At 55.1% G+C, this 14,907-nt stretch overlaps 1 long non-coding RNA gene across 3 annotated transcripts; it reads left to right on the top strand.

The window, feature by feature from the left end:
* The first annotated feature begins 6,934 nt into the window (after nucleotides 1–6,934).
* LOC150022784 (uncharacterized) lies at nucleotides 6,935–12,120 on the top strand. 3 transcript variants are annotated; one of them, XR_016509694.1, is made up of 2 exons: nucleotides 6,935–7,154; nucleotides 11,819–12,120. It is a non-coding gene; the product is annotated as an uncharacterized LOC150022784 (long non-coding RNA). The 3 variants fall into 3 exon arrangements; XR_016509696.1 differs by lacking the exon at nucleotides 6,935–7,154 and adding an exon at nucleotides 7,169–7,634; XR_016509695.1 differs by lacking the exon at nucleotides 6,935–7,154 and adding an exon at nucleotides 10,195–11,081.
* The last annotated feature ends 2,787 nt before the right edge of the window (nucleotides 12,121–14,907 follow it).

The raw sequence follows: 14,907 nt of genomic DNA on the forward strand, positions 1-14,907 counted from the left end.
CAAACCTCACTCTCCTCATCTATAAAATGGTCTTCCATTTCCGTCACAGGAATGCTGTGATCAATAGTGCATATTAAAGAGAAACAAACAGCCCTGTTTGGTGCGGCCCTGGTTGGTGTGGCTCAGTGGATTGAGTGTCGGCCTGCGAACCAAAAGGTCGCTGGTTTGATTCCCAGTCAGGGCACAGGCCTGGGTTGTGGGCCGGGTCCCCAGTTGGTGGCGTGTGAGAGGCAACCACACATTGATGTTTCTCTCCCTCTCTTTCCCCTTCCCTTCCATCTCTCTAAAAATAAATAAATAAAATCTTTAAAGAAAGAAAGAAACTGCATTTAACAGCAGACATGTGACAAATGTCAGGTTTTTTTCCCCATCCTTGGGGTGTTCTGCATTGTGTATTGGTCAGGAGTCTTTAAATTGGAAGTGACAGGAACCCAACACGAAGTAGCTTACTTAGGCACCAAGGGATTGATGGGCCGGGCAGAGCAGGGCGAGGGAGGACCTGGCTCTGGAGACGCCTGATGCCAGGGACTCCAAGCTGTAAGAACTCTCTCTCCATTGCTTGTGTCCTCTGTCCCCCATGGCAATCCTGCCTCTTGAGAAACAGAGTGAAGAAATATAATGGAGTCACCATAGTCAAGTCGCTAAATTACTAAAATCAAGTAGGTTGAGGCCTGAGGAACTGATTCTGCTCTTGCTTTAACTAGTCTGGGATCTTAAATTCTTGAACTTTCCAGTCCTGCGTCAGTGCCTGGATACACATCAGAACTCCAGATAACCCTGCTTACCCTCCGAAGGGCTGGGGAAGGATGTGCACGTATCCTGACCACCTGACACCCAGCATGCAGACCAGAGGCCATAGGTCACCGACAGGATTATCATCTCTGACCAGCTCAGAGGCTGAGAATGCAGGACTGATTCTTCTCCAGAACGTACTTCTTACATAAGAGCCCTCAGCCTCCTTTCTGCTTTGGAACACTCTGGGTATTGCCTAGTTGTGTTTCTGGTTTGCAAACCCTCAGACATTTGAATAAATATCACTTATTTCTAGCCAAAGCTTCCAGACCCTCTTTGAGTTTGTTCAGCGCTCTCCTCCAGACTTCTGCTCCCTGCAGAGAACATGGCTCCTGGAGGCTCCAGGCCCAGAGGTTCACACTTCCAGGACTAAGAAGAAAAACCTGTTTCCCTGCTCCAGCCTGATAAATGCCAAGAAGGATCTGGTTGGCCCAGTCTGGATCATTTCTCTTTAACCACGTGCTTTAGAAAGATCTGAGGCATTCTTAAGTGTACTCCCCCAACTCCATGGATTAAAAAATTCCTCTGCATCTCTGAATTTTAAGTATCAACTAATGAGGAAATAGGATTCACCTAAAACACCTGGCTTTGTTTCTAACCCCCTGTATTTTATTGGCACTTGTCAAAACAGTTTTTGGTAAGGAAAATCACACCCCACAGAGGGCCTCCACTGCTTTGAACTCGAACAAGACAAGCAAGGTCCTCTAAGCAAGAGGAGGTGGTTGCTATTATCATCACCCCGGTCACAGTTGGGGAAGTCGGGGCAGGGCAGGGCAGGGCAGGACAGGGCAAGACGGCAGCTTGCTGCTGGCCCCTGTATGCACGTCTGGGCCTTATCTCCGGCCTGGATTTGGGATTCATTAGGTCATAATCTGCACGGGTGAGGGCAGAGGTGGGCAGGGGATGGCGCAGCCCAAGAACAAGGCCCAGACCAGAAACTCCCCTGGGAGGTGGTCAGGCAGGCCCCTCTCTCCCCACTTCCCCACTCCCCCACTCCAGGGACCCCTGCTGGCTCCCAAGGCCGCAGCCAGGGGCAGGGAGGTGGACGTCACCGCACACACGCCAGGGGAAGGCACAGGAGTGGAGAAGGCTCTGGAACGGGAGCAGTGGCATAAGCGGGCCCAGCGTCTCCACCTCCAGAGCAGGTGGCCAAGCGCGACAGATCTCCTAGGCGACTGGGGAGGAGGGGAATGAAAAGGCCCCGTACTGCCACCTGCTCCTTGCTACCAGAGCAGGAGCCCAGGTTAGGGCCTGGTGAGAAACTAGACTGGGACAGAAAACTGGGCAGTCAGAAGGGCGACAGCGAACAAAGGCCTCTCTCCGGAGAGAGATCCCGGCTGGCGGCGGGCCGCACCGGGGCCACCACGGGGCCCTCGCCGACCGGCCCGAGGCCAGGCGGCGCCCTTTCCTCCGCTAGGGCCGGTCCCCCTCCGGGATCCGGGGGGCAGCTCCGGCAAGGGCCAAGGACGCGGCCCCGCCCCACGGTCTCCCAAGTCTGCGACTTCAGCGCGGGGGCGGGGAGAGCCAGAGGGAGAGTCTGTGCCGGTTGCTACGCAACGGCCGGGTGACGTCAGGCGATTGAGTTTGGTTCCCAAGGTAACTGGCCGGGCAGCTGCGCCGGGAACTATTTGTGTCTTGTCCCCAGAGGGGCTGCGGAGCCTCCGGGGTCTGGCGCAGCTGAGGAAATGCGCTCCTGGCCCGCGGGCAGGCAGGGGACGGAACACAGAGGCCCTTTCAGTCCCCGGAGGCCAGCGACCCGGGCGGGGCTGGGCGGGGTCTGCGCCCGCCCGAAGGACGCCCCTCCTCCGCTCGCGGCCGCCCTGGTTTTCTCCCCGATTCCGCTGGGGAGGCCCCTGGATGGCCAGGCTTTGTCCTACTTATAAACTCTGTCCTGAGTAAACGCCTTGAAGAAAGGGGCTTCTGTTTGCAGCAGCCCGCCCCGCCCCCTCCCTGGCACACAGTAGGCGCTCAGCCCGGCCTCCCCAGGGGACCGTGGCTACCCTTTCAGAGCTGCCCCACCACTCCGGCGCTCAGACCCGCTTTCGGGTTCTGACCTTTAGCGCCTCCGGACCTGTTCTGCGTGCCCTTGCCCTCCGTAACTTGGGGGCCACAATGCAAAAATAAAACGGGAGGCTCCTTGTTCGAAATGACCAAGGCAAAAAATAAAAAGGACCGAGGGACAATATAGGAAACAGGCCCCAGCCCTACTCACTGAAGGCAAACTGCAAGAAAGTAGAAGTGACGAGCACATGGGTAAATTGAGGCAGGCGGCATCAGTCACAGAAGAGAGGATAAGGTTCAAACCCAGAATGGAAAGAGCTGAGGGACAAGATGCAGCAGGAGCAGAAAGACCACCAGCCATGCAAAGACAAAGCGATGACCTAGGTTGGGGCCTAAGAGCTGGCCCAGCCCATCTGGGGGCCCCTCAGGCCTCAAGGCCGTGTAGCGGGTTCTCCTTCCTCCTAATGGCACCTGTAGCAACAGAGCACAATCGAGCCTCTCACAACCCCTTGTCTCCCGAGGCTGCCACTACTTCCCCCCAGCACGAGAGGCCAGGCCAGGCTGGACCCAGGGGCACCGAGACCTGGCCCCAGGCCTCAGAGAATGGGCCCAATGTTGACATCCAGACCAGCTGCCTGCCCAGAAGCCAGGGGCTGCTCTGTCTGTGCTGCACAAGGGAAGCATCCGCCCCAACCCTGTAAACCCCGGCATCTCTTGCCAACAGTCTGACAGCTGAGCAAGGGCTCTGAGGGCAGGAGGCATGTGGCCTCTCTGAACGAGCCTCGAGCTGCCTTTCCCCTGGCAGTGAAGCTCCCTCCGTAGCCTGATTCACAGTCGGGAAAAGCCTCCACCCCTCCGGGAGCAGCAGGCCCCATGACCCCTGTTTCACAGGCAGACCCTGTTCAAGGATGCACCTGGGCCCACCTCTCACCCAGGCTCCCTGGTCTCTCCTAGACGATCCCTGGGGATCCAGCCCTAGGCCCAGGAACCGGAGCTGATGAGCAGAACCAGCTGCATAATTTGTGAGGCCCAGTGCGAAATGAAAATGCGAGCTCCCTAGTTCAAAATATATTAAGAATGTCAAGAATATGACAACTAAGAATCAAACCAGTCATGGGGCTCTAGCCACTGCCCAGGTTGCATGCGCATGAAGCGGGCCCAGCCGGGGAATGCTAGACACCAAGCAGGCCTCCTTCCTGGGTACAGTCCACCTGCCCCTCTCTCAGGGTCCCCCTGTTACTCTCTCCCCCACATTGCATCCATTCAACACAATCTGGGCAGCCAGGGGGCTCCTCAGAGAGGCCCCACCAGACACGACCTGGGGGGATGTACCTAGTGCTTGCCCATCAAAGGACTAAAACCACAGAACCCTTCCAGAAATGCCTATTGCAGCAAATGCTGGATGTTCAGTTCTCCAGTCAGCTGAGGAACACCTGCTCTTGAATAAAATACATATATGAGGTGTGCCTACAGAAGACGATGTAGCTGATTGATGAGGACTTGGTACTGACCAACACTGAAACAATATATTAAAAAATCAAGGACGTGCCTCAAGCCTCCTAAGCTCTACAAGCGAGGATCCCCCCCACCCAAAAAGAAATGCGAAATTTATTTATAAAATATCGTGTATGTAGTCTTGGCTCATGTGGCTCAGTGGACTAAGCACCAGCTTGCAAACTGAAAGGTCACCAGTTCGATTCCCAGGCAGGGCACATGCCTGGGTTGTGAGCTGAGTCCCCAGTTGGGAGCACGAGAGAGACAACCGATCAATGTATCGCTTGCACATGAATGTTTCTCTCCTCTTTCGCCCTCCCTTCCTGTTTCTCTAAATATAATTTTTTTTGAAAGTGTGTATTTTTTCTTACATTTTAAAATTTCATCAAAGTACTCCCCATTTGATGCAATACACCTATTGAGATTTTTTTCCACTCTCAAAAGTTTTTGGATTTGTCAATTTTGATGCCTTTTAGTGCTTCTGCCATTTTTATTTCACATCTTCCGCATGGGCAAAATGTTTCCCTCTGAGGACTTTTTCATCCAGGGAAACAAAAAAACATCTCTTAGGGCAAGATCAGGTGAGTAGGGAGGATGGGACACAGGAGTCATGCCGTTTTTGGTCAAAAACTGCTGAACACTCAGCGGGGTGTGAACAGATGCACTCATATATCACCCATCATGAAATGGGCAAACACATTGAAAGAGTCTTCAAAAAAATAATAATTCTCTGAAGCCAAACACAGCCTCTCACAACAACATCAGCTGGTACACTGATACAGATGGGTTCCTAGAACACTCACCTAGTGGGGGAAGCCTGTACTGTAAGGGGCCTACCTGCCAGAAGATCATTTCAGTTTTTTGGGGCAGTCCCCCCTCATATACCCCACCCCTGATTCATCGCACTCTGCCCTCAGGACCAGGGCAAGAAGTTCTGCCCCGGTCCTCTGGTTGATCTCCATCTGGGACTGGGTCCTGTCAACTCCCCTGCCTGGGTTTCCGCTGGGCTCCCTGCACAGCCTTGCTCCCTCTGCCAGCTTATTTGAATCCTCCCTTCCTGTCAAGGTGAGTGCCCCTCCTGCACTGTGTGTGCCATCCAGATCCCCTGCAGGCGTGAAGGACTGAGAGTAAGTGCCCCAGTGATGGGAGTGCTGGCTGCAGCCCTCTCTGGAAAAAAATAAAATGCCTTGTCCAAGGTCACGTCTTCCCCTTCCTGGATGGATCCAATGACTGACAAATCCAGGTAGAAAAGGTCCACCCCTTTGCCCCAACTCGGAGTAATGATAAAAGACTATCCCAGCTAGGGAGCAACTCGTGGGGTCAGCGGAGCCTTCCCTGAGACGGCATGGCAGCCCAGCTTCTCCGTCTGCCTGCCCCGACCCTTCCGCAGATGCTGACCCCACAAGAACTCCCTGTACATGAGACTTCTGTGAAGTTTCCTCTCATCCACCTGGGCACCGTGGGTGCCTCCCACCTCTTACACACCCAATAACAGTTGTTCTTTCATTCATTCAACGGGTCCTCACTGAAGGCCTGCTATGTGCCAGATGGTGTTCTAGGTGCGGGGGATAAAGCAGACTAAGGCTTCATGGGGCTCCAAAAAGCAACCAACCATATGATGCCATAACATCAAACTTAGCATTTCTTTTCCTTTTTTGTTTTTTAAGAATGATCCAATTGAAACTCTCTGATCTGAACCAAACTTCCTGTAGGTCAGGGAAGGTCTTTCAAGAGGCCAGGCATTAACCAGGCAAGTTCAGTCTCTCAGGAAGGAAGTGGGGTACTGCATTCAAGGGAACAAAGTGTGAGTCTAGAATGAAGCTGGGTAATGGGAGATGAAATCAGAGAGAAGGCAAGATGCAGGGTCTGAAGAATCCAGGAGAATTTGGCTTTCATTCTGAGTGAGTTGGGAGCCACTGGACAGATATAAGCAGTGTAGTTACGGACTCTTGCTTAGAGCATCGCCCTGGTTACTGGGCAGAGAAGGGATTCACCACCTACTGTTTGGCACATGTTTGTCCTTTGGCCTGATTTTTTAGTTTTAACCTACATTTTGTGCAATAGCCTGTCTACTGCTTGAGGTTGGAGGCCAGCCCTCGGATCGTTTGGATCCTCAGGCCGTCTTGCACTGAGTAGATGCAGTGTTCTTCTGGAGTCTCGCTTCTCAGTCCAGCATCGGCCCCACCTGGGAGCTCATGGGAACTGTAGAATCCCAGGCCCCACCCAGCCCTACTCAATTAGAACTTGAAATGTAGCAAGATTCCTCCGGAAGTTCAGCTGCGTGGTAACGTTCGAGCACTTCTACAGACAGAATAATAACGGGAGGACCAGACGAGCATGTGTGGCAGACAGAGGTGCACACGGTGGGCTCACGTGGGGAGTCTCTCTTAAAAGGGGCAACCACCTTGAGTCACTGAGTTTGAGAGGAGAGGAGAGCAGTAATAAAACTGATCGGGTGCTTTCTGGGTGCCTGAAACTGGTTTCTCAACCTTTTACCTGCATTAGTTAATGTAGTCTTCACCGCAGCCCTATAAAGTGGTGCTATTACCGCCATCCCCTCGTGCCCGTGTTGCAGATGGAGGATCCGATGCCCGGTGAGGCTGGGGTTATTCCGCAATGAACGCAGCTACACAGGCATTTGCCTGTACCTGGTGTTTGCGGCAGGGTCTGTTCTGATTGGTCGCTGCCGGCCCTACTGCTTATTTACTGTTTTGAACGTCGTCCTGGTTACGAAGCTAGATGGAGGCAGGATCCAAACCGTGTCGGAGCTTCGCTGTAAGCCACGATCGCTATCCATCCAGCGCCGTCACCACCCAGAAACAGCACACCTCAGGGACAAGTCATGTGCGTCTACGTGCTTGTAAGCTGTAGAGCGCAGTATTAACGCCCAGGGCGCGAATTCCTTCGGGACGGAAGTGAACGAAGCCTGTTAATGTGGGAGGATCTGAGCTGTGAGAGGAGAGGCTGCTGTGGAAAACAGCGTGCTCTCTGCTTGTTCGGGGGGTAACCGAGGCAGCCCCATGATCAGCCCCTGGAGGCTCCAATTTGCCAGACGCCATTAGGCGCTGACCAGGTTGGCCTGCGCGCACCATCACCGACTGGCCGGGCCCTCCTGCTACCCACCACCAGGGTGCGCTGCGCCCCAGCTTGCGTCCCGCGGGACCACACCTGCCGACGGGAAACGGACTGGGAAGGAGCCGTAGTGACCAGGGGCTTGGAGACTAAGGAAATAAGGAAAGGCGGGATGGAAGAGGAACTTAGACTCACTTTCAATCCCTCAAATACCCCTGGGGAGGAGCTCTTGTTCCCATTTTACAGATGAGGAACTTGAGGCCCAAAGATGTTGGGTAAGATTCCCCCAAACTGGGAAGCTAGGGAGAGGCAAGCCTGGGTCATTTGAGTCCCACCTCATTTCCCCAAGGGACCACAAGTAGCCGCCAGCTCAGCTGACCCTGGTCTCACTGGTGATCCTCCTTGGTTGGTCCTGGATTCTAAGTGGTGGCCAGAACCTCAGCCACAACAGTATTCCCATAAGTCCAACAGCCAGGCCCCAATGTCATGGCTCCTGCTTCATTGCCCTCCGGCCTTCAGGAACCCCCACCTGCCACCCCAACCCAGGAACCTCCTCATTCAGGTAGAACCTGGGGTCTCCTCTGCTCCCAGAGGTTGGCTCTAGGCCCCCCGAGTCTTGTCCTAGTCTAATCCCTTCTCCACCCCAGGGCCCCCAGGGTTCAGGCTTTGCCCCCTGACTCCCTACAGCAGGCGGCAGCACAAATCAACAAAGGGACATTTGAACCTGTAAGAGCCTGTGGCTGGGGCCAAACCAGGCACCAAGGTTTTTTTGGCGGCTCCCACTGACTCCTTTTATGGCTTCTGGGTCCAGTTCCTTCCTCCAAGTCAGAACTGGAAAAGGCCTCAGGAGTCACTGGGTCCAACTTGCGCCAACATTTTCCTTTTCTACAGAAGGAAATAAATATATATATATGGCATGCAACCCCTGCATCTCCAGGTTCATAAGACCAGGACAGGGCACGCAGCGTCCTGCTAGGGACGGAAGTTCCAGCTATGGGACGGGACCTGGGCACATCAGGTCCCGGAGGCTCAGTCCCCACGTAAAATGGGGTGGGGGTGGGAGACCCTGACTGCGGCTTCTTCTAAGGCCCCGCCGCAGCTTCTGAGGTTCTGTATCTGGCCCAGAGGAAGGCCCTAGTGAGCATCTATTTCGGCCCTCCTTCCTGAGACCTTCTCCTTCCCTGTGCCCTGGGACCAGCGGGGAGCTCGCGTGCCTGGGAGCATGTGCGTGTAAGCGATCATGTGCCCAGGAGCGTGTAGGCCGTGGTACACGCGTCCGCTCCATTGCCGGGAGCTGTGCGCACCCCCTACTGGCCGGCTACCATCGGCTGTCGCAGCTGCCAAGTGGCCGCGTGCAGCCGCCCCGAGTGGCTACCCTCCCCTGACGGCCAAGAGCTAGCTCTAGGTGCGCACGGCGGACAGGCTGGCGCGCAGCTTCCGGACCATGGGAGCTCTGGTTCTTGGTCCCCAGCCCTCCCCACCGGCATTTTCTGTTTTCCCGGCCTCCCCTTCCGCCCGCGAGGAGAGCTCCCCGGCGGGGGCCGAGAGCAGCCCCGCCCCGGCGGGCCGGTGAGGGTGGCTAGGCTGCCGATTGCGCGCCGCCCCTCTCCTGACGCCCCCGCTCCGGCGCCCCGATGGGTTTTTCCATGACTGCATCCGGCCGCGGGCCGCCTTTGTTCCCTTGGTCCCAAGCTTTGGCCCGCCTCCTCCCTGCGCGCCGGGTTTTTTCCAGGGCTCAACTGGAGCATGGTGGAGCCACCTCCCCCACACTGGCCTCCTGTGCCCCGGCATGGGCGGCGACCCCCGCAGGACCCCGAGATCATTTGCGGCGAGCCGTGCCCTTTCCGGACTCGCTGCTCTGTCCCTCCTGTCCCCGCTGCCAAGGCCTGCTGCCCCTGAACCCTACATGTGCGCGAAAAGTTGACGGTCTCCGGCCCGCGCGCCTGGGCGCTTGGGGAGGCGCTCTTGTAGCCCCGAGTCCGTCCCTGGCAGCATGTTTCGGGCGGGGGTCAGGCGGGTGCAGAGTCAGTGGAACCGAGCCGCCTCTGCCTCCAGGTTGTGGAAGGGCCTTACGTCCCCTACCGCCCCAGGCAGGCGGTGCAGTCTGGGCGCTAGGAGGTCTGGTGGTCCCACCACTGATGGCAGGCCAGGCGCGCGCACGCGGCCCGGCACAGCCACAGCGGGGAGACCACCCCCGGCTCACCGCGCCCGCCCCCACGGGGAAGTGAGCACCCTTGGGGGCAGCAAGACCCCAGACCCTCGGGACTGCTGTGCTTCCAGAATCCCCGCCGTCAGGAAGGAAAGGGAGATAGGCAGAGAAGGGGCAATGGGGAGATGTGGGGTTCCCCGGAATGTTCGAGGGAGTGAGGGCCGTTTCAGAACCTCAGGTCACCACTCAGGAAGATCCCCGTGTAACCCTTGGGGGCTGTGTGGCCTCGGCCTGCCGTAGTCCTGTCCGCGCAGAGCCGCGTTCAGTGTGGGTGTCTCCGCCCACCACTGGCGGAGCCCCCCAGCTATTACCCGGCCACGTTGGCGGAAAAAGTGTAAGAAACGCGGTGATTGCTGCTGAGTGAGGCTTGTTCAGCCCTACCAGAGAAGCCAGACAGGCAGGGTGGCCTCCAGGCTGCGGTGCAGGGGCGAGGGGACAGACGTGCAGGGGTGAGGGGCCCTGGATTAAGAGGGTATCTGGTTCTGTGGAGTTTTGGAATCTCTTCAGTTAAATATAGGAGGGGAGTGTGGGAGGAAAATGCGGAGTAAGGGACACCCAGATCCAGGGGGGCCCAGAGCTGTCTGGTTGGGGGCGCTGGGAGGGACAGTCTTTCCCCCAGGGGCGTTTCCTAAGCAGTAATGGGGGATCCTGACTTCTCTTAAAGGGCCCTTCCTCCAGGTGCATCTTTGTGCGCTGAGCCTGCTTGGTCCCTGTGTGGAGACCCCTGCCTCTCACCCCTGCTCTCTGCCCCCAGAGGCTGAACAGTCTTCCCCTTCCCTCAGGCCACCCCAGCGCCCAGGAGGCCCTGGTCCCATGTAGCTGGGATCCCTGTGGCCCAGCGGCTAACTTCAGCGCCCCTTGGGCTTGTGAACTTGCTCCGAAGTCTGGGCACCGGCCCCTGCAACAGAGGGAGGGACTTTTACTGAGTTAACCCCGGCCGGTCAATGTGTACAGCTCCTGGCCCAGGACTGCCACCTCGTATAGTGAGTGACTTGGACCCGTGGGACAAGCAGGGCCCCCAGACCCACCTAAACATGCTGAGGTGAGGCTGGCTTTAAGCAAGATGCAGTCCGCGTCCCCAGATGATGAGAGTCTGGCTGCTTTTTTTCTCCCCCGACCCTGCGCAGAGGTGCAAGTCCTGTTTAAGATCTTAGTACGAGCGGTTCAAACGGTAACCCATACAGTTTCGGCTTGTCCTCCCCGACCAGGGCTGGCGGCAGGGACAGCAGGTTAGAGGGAGAATCTGCTGGCACCAGTGTCCTGCCTGCTGTTCCTTTGGCCTCGGTTGTCTTGTGCACGACTTGCCCTTCATTCTCCCTGTTCTCGCTCAGGCTGAGGATCTCAGGTCCAGGCCTTACCCATTATCGCTCAGTTTTCTCATCTGTGAAACGGGGATAAGAACGGTGCCTACCTCCGAGGGGGGTTATTTGAGTTAAGTGGGCTTACAGGGATTTAATATATGTAAGGAGCCTGCACGGAGCAAATACCAAAGCACTTGTGTCATGACGGGAAGGTAAGCAACTTGTCCAAAGTCACCTAGTAAGTAGCGCAGTGTGATACCCACCCAGGCCGCCATGCTGCTCCCGCGTCCCTGCGCTTACCCTGCGCTACTGAAATTTTGTACTCGCACCGTTAGGAAACTATTCATGTACGTAACTCAGCTGTAAAGTGGGGGACACGGCAGCTGCGTGGGGCTAGGGGACATTTCTAGGGAAGAGTCCATTCATAATGGTGACGTCTGACCTTGTTTCCAACCTTGTGGCTGTTACAAGTGCTTTATGGGGTTTTTTTAATTGCATATATCAATCAAGAAATTGATGAGAATTAGATAATCACCTTGACGGAAAGAAACTCCAGGTCCTTCCAGCAGTGATGTGAATTCTAAGACATTTTTTCATTCTGTATTTATCGCCTGCTGGTCTGTGCCCAGCACTGGGGTGGATGCCGTTGGGGGTGGGGGGCAGGGAGAGAACTCATAGCAGGGAGACAATATGTGTGTCTATGGGACAGTAATAACTTCAGTTACCAAAAGGGGTAGTTCCCTTAACTAACGGTTAATATCTCTGACAAGGCCCTGAGATGGTCGGTCCATCATCCTTCCTCTGGGTCTTCATGCCCTGTGTAACCCCCACCCCTGAGTGTGGGTGGGATCTGTGTGGGTGGGCCTTGTGAGAGGTCAAGGGTGAGGGGATGGATGTGAATATGTGCACATGATTATGTTACATAAAACTGGAACCGCCTTCCTGCTAGGATACCTCTGCTGCCTGCTGCTGGCTTTGAAGAAGCAAGCTGCCATGTTGGGGACTGCCTCCGGAGAGAGGCAGACACTGAGGTGGCAGCTGACACTGAGCAAGAAACGGAGGCCTCCCCATGACGTCCACAAGGAGCTGAATTCTGCCAACCGCCACGTGAGCTTGCAAGCAGATCCTTCCCCAGTCAGGCCTCAGATGAGACCCCAGCCCTGGCCAACACCTTGATGGCAGCCCCCATCCAGCCTGTCCAGGCTTCTGTGAGGAACTGAGATACAATAAATCTGTACTGTTTGAAGCAGTGGTATTTGTTATGTTGTCGTCTTCTAGCAACATAAATCCAGTACGAGATGTATGAAATTAAAAGTCCTGCATGGGACTGTGAAGGGATACAAACAAATATAAAGAACCCAGCACTTTAGGAGCTTCCGGGCAGTCAAGGTGAGAAAGGAAACAGCATGGTTTCACTCTTTGACAAAAAGGAAAGTAATCTTCTAAAGAGGCAGCTTGGCTCCTGAGTCTAAGAAGAACTTGACTATGAACAGAGCCTAGTGTCTGTAGGGCCTGGATCTCAAGATCCCCCCTCATCCTGCCTTCCTGACTCCTGCCCTCTTGCCACATCATGCCCCCCTGGTTGCTGCCCTCCTTCCGGACGGCTCTTCTCCCATCTCTGTCTGTTGACTCCTATGTTTCAAGGACCAGCTTGACCTGTTGCCTCTTCTGCAAAGCTTTCTTTAGTTCTGTAGCAGAACCAACCACTTCTTCCTGATCTCCCAAATCTTTGTTAGCAAAGGTGTTATGTTGTATTATTCAATTCTAATTTTTTTGTTGAGCACCTATTAAGTTCTAGGCCTCCTGTTAGGTGCAAGAGACACTGTCACAAACACAGCACAGGGCTGTCCCTGGGGCCTCCAGCCTGGAGGTGGTACCATAGTCATGGGCTCACCTTCTCCACAGAGGGCCAGGCCCTCTCTGCGTCCTTGGCACTTAATACCACACTCAGCAGCCACAGGTCCCAGTGCTGGTTAAGTGAGTGACTCAGATGATCTCCTGATGGGCTGCTGGCTTCCTGTCAGGCTTTTGGGGATGAGTTAACTGTAAAATATTCCCCAAGTAGCTGAATTGGTTGGGTATTATGAATTAGTGATGTCATGGGGATTCACCATTCAACTCGTACATGTCAGCAGCGACTGATTTAGTTTGCCCTGGGGTGGGGGGAGGGGAGGGGGAGGGGCTGTCTGTAATTGATCAGTGGGTTCAGCAGCGTTTTCAGTTCGTTCCTAGTTTATCCAGCCTCGGCAGTATGGAAGGAGACAGGGAGCAGCCTGTGCCAGTGATAGATTTCCACACCCAATTTATCTAAAAAATGAAGGACTTGAGCAGCAAGTTAAAAAAAAAAGGGGGCCAAGCCATGGCCCTATTAGTTCTGGTTGCTTGGAAGGGCCCCTAGGCGCTTATCAAATGGGATACTCGATGCCCTCGGAGCCAGTGGCCACCCTGTTTGACGAGACCTGCCAAGGCCGCTGCCGGCACCGTCGGGTAGAGTTTGGAAATGTCTGAGGGTGCTGGATGGCAGATTCTATGCCATTTGGCTGTTGCCATGGAGAGCGGCCACTCCATCCTCCCATTGCCCTCACCCCCACTCCCTGGTCATCCTAGGCAAATATACGGCCCCTGTGTTCAGTGGCCAGGACAGTCTCCTTCCCAAGCATCCTGGCCCACAGGAAGGGATGGGATGCTGCCCCAAGGTCCCCCAGAAGAGGGGTCCTGCCAGCCTATTCTCAGGCCACCCTCCATCTCACCACATCTCAGCTGGGTTTTCCTGGCTGTGGCTGATCTCTGCACTTGGGGCCTCCAGGACCTCTGCTGAGACTTTCAAAGCCACTCCAAAACCCTCTGATGGGAACCCCCGCCCCACCCCCAGACACTGCCCGGGCCTGGAGGGGTCCTCTCTGCAGTTCCTGGAACCTACCTGGAGTTCTGCTTCATTCCCTGAAACTTGTTTATTGCAGACTGCAGCCTCCTCGCTGGGAGCTGTGGGGAGCCTTCTCCCCAGTGTTGAGGATCCTGTCTCTACTTGTTTCCTCAGCGCCCAGTTTGCCCTCCTTCCCTCCTGGGCAGGGCTGATGTCCCCTTTTCTTTTAGGTTGCAGGGAAATGGCCTCAGCAGTGGCCTAAAGAGCTGCCCCCTAGCACCATAATCTAAAATACCTTCCTGCGGAGCAAGCCCCTGTATTAAATCTCTGCCTCCCCATCCTCCCTAGGGATGCGCCATTTTTGGTGTCCTGCCTTCATACCCATTTTTCTGTTTGATTCGTCGGGTTTGGTGACCCAGATTTTGGCCTGACGTCTTGGCTGAGGGCCTGGTGTTACTTTGGCTCCCCGTTCTGACCTGGCACGAAGTTCAAAAAGGATTACGTGCTGCTACGCTCCCTGCTCCTCAGGGCCCTGCTTCTGCCCAGCCCCCAACTTCTACAGGAATTCTGTTTTCTCTTTTTTTAGGAGTTTATTTATTTTCAGAGAGAGGAGAAGGGAGGGCAAAGGAGTGGGAGAAAAACATCGATCTCTGTGAGAAACATCCATCAGTTGCCTCTCGTACACACCCCAACCGAGGACCAAAGCCACAACCCAGGCATGCGCCCTCACTGGGAATTGAACTGGCGACCTTTCGCTTTGCCCTATGATGCCCACCCCACTGAGCCACACCCGTCAGGGCAAGTCTTTGTTCTTAAAAAAGAAAGTTCTCTTTTAAAAATTAGTTATGAACATGATAAAAAAAAATTCAAAACAGAAACACTCTCTCCAAACCCTTGCTCTCCAGGTGCACTCTGTGCCGGTAACTATTCTTGGTTTCTTGTTTTCCTCCAGAAAGTATTTTCTAAGCACCGCCCCCCCACACACACCTCACCCCCCCAGTCAGAAACCCTGATTCATCCTGTTTGCTGATGTTTGTGGGGTAAGGACTCCCCCCACAGCTGATTGCAAGCCGCCAGCATGACGTCAGTGAATGCAGCATGAAGAAGGAAGGCACACAACTAGCTAGGGCTGAGAGCCAGCTCCAGCTCGTCCTGGTAAAATTGTGTGTATATCA

This window comes from Furipterus horrens, unplaced genomic scaffold, assembly GCF_987537825.1.
Source record: "Furipterus horrens unplaced genomic scaffold, mFurHor1.1.pri manual_scaffold_1, whole genome shotgun sequence".
Classification (NCBI taxonomy): Eukaryota; Metazoa; Chordata; class Mammalia; order Chiroptera; family Furipteridae; genus Furipterus; species Furipterus horrens.